This window comes from Astyanax mexicanus, chromosome 1, assembly GCF_023375975.1.
Source record: "Astyanax mexicanus isolate ESR-SI-001 chromosome 1, AstMex3_surface, whole genome shotgun sequence".
NCBI classification, from domain to species: Eukaryota; Metazoa; Chordata; class Actinopteri; order Characiformes; family Acestrorhamphidae; genus Astyanax; species Astyanax mexicanus.
The window spans coordinates 89,210,001-89,215,000 of record NC_064408.1 but is presented as its reverse complement, the minus strand read 5'-3'; positions in this window follow the sequence as shown (position 1 = coordinate 89,215,000).

The following is a 5,000-nucleotide window of genomic DNA, read 5'->3' as shown; positions in this document are numbered from 1 at the left end:
TGTGCTGTCGTGAGTCAAAACGGAGCTGTTTAGATAACTAAAATATGTTACTTAACTTTGTTATACTACTTCTGTAAATACACTTCAAATAATACTAAAAGCCAAGGTAGCACTGTAGGGGATAAGGCCTGTTTCTTTGGGAGGGGGTTTCTTTTCTCCTGTGTTTTGTTAGTTAGGGAGGGAGGGAAGATTTATGTATTTTTATTTCCTTTTTTTTGTTGTTAGGTAAGTGAGCTCTAAATTTCTAAGTTAGTTTTGTTTGTTTGTTATTTTAGGCATTTCTTATCCCTGACGTAAATGCTACTGATTATTATAAATAAATCATTTTGGCTTGTATTTCTGTGGTTGGTATCATCTTTGGTCTGGGCTAAAAATGCGTGAGCGGGTGTCGTCCTAGCATATGTTACTGGTCTGGCTTTCCAGGCCGTAACATAATTGGGGGCTCGTCTAAACGCCTTTTTGAGCCTGTTGTGTGAGCGTTTTTATTTGGTTGGCAGTTTTTTTTTGGTGTGGGGCGGTAGAGGTAAGTGTTAATTATGGCTTCTGGTACCTTTAATTTGACCACTTTCACTCTCTGTCCTTCTATAGAGGAGTTCCAACGGTGCCGTAAGGTGGATTTGTTGCGGATTGCTGACTTCTTTGAAGTTTCTGTACCTGGTGGAGCGTCAAAAAACGTGATCCAAGCTGTGCTTTATACTAAGCTGGTGGAGCTGCAGGTATTGCCAGAATCTGCAGAGCTTGAATCAGTTGCACGTGCGGTCCTTGGGGTGGGCGGGTCAGAAGCGTCTGCGGCGGTGTCGGATCCAAGTCCTGGCCTGGATCAAGCCGCTTCTCCGGAACAGGTAATCCCTCCAGGGGAAGACGTACCGGCTGTAGGGCCATCTCAACTTTTTGCTGCTGCTCCTGTAACATCTCAGGCTGATGCTGTTTTAGCTATACAGCTTAAAGAGCTCGATCTTAAAGTTAAAAGGCAGGAGTATGAGACACAGTTAGTTCGGCTCCGGGCTATTGAACTTGAAACTGATCGTATGCTGCAGTTGAAAAGGCTTGAGTTAGAGGTGGCGTCATCTGTTAAACCCGTCCCAAAACCGAGGCTTTTAATTTCTCCTGCACCTGCTGCATCTAGCTCCCCAAGTTCTGTAAACGCTTCTGCTGTGGATCCTGGAACGCCAACAGGTATTGCAACCCCTGCTGTTTTTGATGTTAGCAAGTACATTAACTTGGTGCCCCCGTTTAGAGAGACTGAAGTAGATGCTTATTTCTCTTCATTTGAGCGCATTGCTGCTGCGTTAAAGTGGCCAAAAGAAGTTTGGTCTCTGTTGCTCCAGAGCAAATTTGTTGGGAAAGCGCAAGAGGTGTGCTCTACTCTTTCAGTTGAACAAAGTTTAAATTATGATCTTGTGAAGGTTACGGTCTTACGAGCTTACGAGTTGGTACCAGAAGCCTATAGACAAAAATTTAGAGCCCATGTAAAAACTGCCAACCAAACGTATGTGGAGTTCGCTCATGAAAAGAGAGCCCTTTTTGAAAAATGGTTGTATGCAAGTAAAATCAGTGACATGGAACAGCTAAAGGAGCTGATTTTATTAGAGTCTTTTAAGGAGTGTATTTCGGATAATATTGTTGTATACTTAAATGAGCGAAAAGTTACTTCAGTTGCTAATGCTGCTGTATTTTCTGATGAATTTGTTTTGACTCACAAAACCGAGTTTTCTCCTTCATTAGGAAGGGAAACGAAAGCGCGCCGTGTTGCTGAAAAGAGTAGTGTTCCAGTCGAGACTTTTCGTAGCGCGTCTACTAAAATAAATACAGCACGAAAAAGTGATAGTTCAGGTGATTCTCGAGTGTGTTTTTATTGTTTGGATCCTGGTCATCTTATTGCAGACTGCAAGGCTTGGCAAAGTAAGAAAACCCCCAAGAGAGGTGGTAGTGGTGCTAAAAATGTTGGCTTTGTGCAGAAAGCAGCTGGTCCACAAGCCGATTTTGGTAAAGCGGATCCTAGTTACGCACCTTTTTTATTAAATGGTTTCGTCTCCTTTGATTGTGACAGTAGTGAGTGGACGTCTGTTACTATTCTTAGAGACACTGGGGCCGCTCAATCCTTTATACTGGATAGTGTGTTGAATTTTTCTGATTCCTCGTCATGTGGGGTAAGCGTGCTGGTACGCGGCATGGAGCTGGGCTGCATGAAGGTCCCGTTACATACCGTGTACCTTCGATCAGGGCTCGTAACAGGACGGGTAGAATTAGGTGTGTGCTCCAAATTGCCAGTGGATGGTGTAACCCTGTTGTTGGGTAATGATTTGGCTGGGGGAAAAGTGTTCCCTTTACCTGTTGTGGTTGACTCGCCGGAAGGAAATGTGAGTGAATCCTCTGAATTGTTTCAGAAATTTCCCACGGTGTTTCCTGCATGTGCTGTGACGCGCGCACAGTCTCGTAAGCTGGATAATGATTTTAATTTGGCCGATACGTTCATGCTTTCACCACAGGAGACTGTGGAATGTGAAATTAAATTGCCATCACACAAAGCTGAACCTTCTTTGAATTCTGAAGGGCACGGTACTTCTAATGCTTATTTTGGCAAAGAAAAACTGGCTCAAGCTCAGAAATTAGACCCTTCTTTAACTAAGTGTATTGACTCTGTGGTAGAGAGAGAAAATATCGATCGCTGTAATTTGGCTTATTATTGGGATGATGGGGTGTTAATGCGAAAATGGTCACCAACCGAAAGTAATGCACGTCAGTGGAATACAACTCACCAACTTGTTGTCCCTGCTTCTTACCGTTCGCACATCCTGGCTCTTGCCCATGATCATGTTCTATCCGGTCATTTGGGTATTAATAAAACGTACGAGCGCATACTTCGTTATTTCTTTTGGCCGGGGCTAAAATCCGACGTTCGGGAGTACTGTCGGTCTTGTTCAGCTTGTCAGGTTGCAGGCAAGCCGAATCAAAACATAGCTCCTGCTCCATTACATCCTATTCCCACAATAGGTGAGCCTTTTGAGCGTATAATATTGGACTGTGTCGGGCCATTGCCAAAATCTAAGTCGGGCCATCAGTATCTTTTAACTATAATGTGTGCGGCCACGCGATTCCCCGAGGCTATACCGTTGCGCACAATTAATGCCAAAGCTGTGACCAAAGCTCTTGTAAAATTCTTTTCCACTTTCGGTTTGCCGAGAGTTATTCAGACTGACCAGGGGACAAATTTTATGTCCAAGGTGTTCTCGCAGATTCGAAAACAGCTCGGCATTGAGCATAAGTTCTCTAGCGCATGGCATCCTGAATCCCAGGGCGCTTTGGAAAGATTCCATCAGACATTAAAATCCATGCTGCGCACTTTCTGTTTAGATACAGGTAAGGAATGGGATGAGGGTATTCCCTTGTTGCTGTTCGCGATCCGGGAGACCGTGCAAGAGTCGTTAGGGTTTAGTCCTGCGGACTTAATTTTTGCGCACACGGTTAGAGGTCCACTTCGGCTTTTTCGCGAAGAGTTGTTGTCTGAAAGATATGTGCCGACAAACGTGCTGGATTACGTTAGTGAGTTTCGTGACCGTCTTCAGCATGCTTGTAAATTTGCTCAGACACAGCTGGGTTCAGCTCAGGAGAAAATGAAGAAGAGGTTCGATAAAAAGTCTGTACCCCGCACGTTCAGTGAGGGTGATAAGGTACTTGTGTTGCTACCAGTTGTGGGTTCTGCTTTACAGGCTCGGTTTACCGGTCCTTATGTTGTTGATTCAAAATTGAGTGAAACCAACTATGTCATTTGTACACCTGATCGGCGCAAGAAAACTCGTGTCTGTCATGTTAATATGCTTAAACGGTATGTATCTAGAGAGAGCAATAGCGCGGTGGCAAGTGCTAAAGATAACATGCCTGACTGTGATTTGAAGGTAACTCCAGCTGCGACTGTTACTTTTAATTCTGATTATAATTGTAAAGATGACGACATTGTGATGCGTGATGTTCCAGTCTCTTGCGCACGGTTGGAAAACTCAGTTATTTTATCTGATCTTGATTCGTACTTGTCTTATTTGTCCGAGGCTGAGAAAACGGATGTCACTGACATTTTAAAAGATCATGTGGATCTTTTTGCTGACATTCCTACTAGAACCACTGTGACGCAACATGATATTGATGTTGGTGATTCCCGTCCAATTAAACAGCATGCATATCGTGTTAACCCACATAAAAGAAACCTTATGAAAGGGGAAGTTGATTACTTACTCCAACACGGTTTGGCTGTACCTAGTACTAGTCCGTGGAGCTCTCCGTGTTTGTTAGTGCCTAAACCCGATGGTACATCCCGATTCTGTACAGATTTTCGTCGGGTGAACTCAGTAACAAAGACAGACTCATATCCTCTTCCTAGGATGGATGACTGTGTCGATAGGATTGGGGGTGCTCGTTTTGTAACCAAGTTAGATCTGCTAAAGGGGTATTGGCAGGTACCCTTGACGCCCCGAGCTTCCGAAGTATCTGCTTTTGTGACCCCCGATAATTTCCTCCAGTATACCGTTCTTGCGTTTGGTTTAAAAAATGCCCCTGCCACCTTTCAACGCTTAATGCATTCTGTCTTAGCTGGTGTTGACCACTGTGAGGCGTATTTGGACGATGTTATTTTGTTCTCCTCGTCATGGGGTGAACATCTTCAGCTGCTTAGAACAGTGCTCGGCCGGTTACGTAAGGCATCACTAACTCTAAATTTGGCTAAGTGCGAATTTGGAAAAGCTTCTGTAGTTTATTTGGGAAAACGGGTTGGACAGGGACAAGTGTGTCCTGTGAATGCGAAGGTGGAAAGCATCGCTGATTTTCCCACGCCCACCACCAAACGAGAGCTGCGCCGCTTCCTAGGTATGGTGGGGTATTACAGGGGGTTTTGCAAAAACTTTGCTAGTGTGGTATCCCCGTTAACAGATCTGCTGAGTACAAAAAGGGAGTTTGTGTGGTCTGTAGAGTGTACTACTGCATTTAATTCGATTAAAGCGCTATTGTGT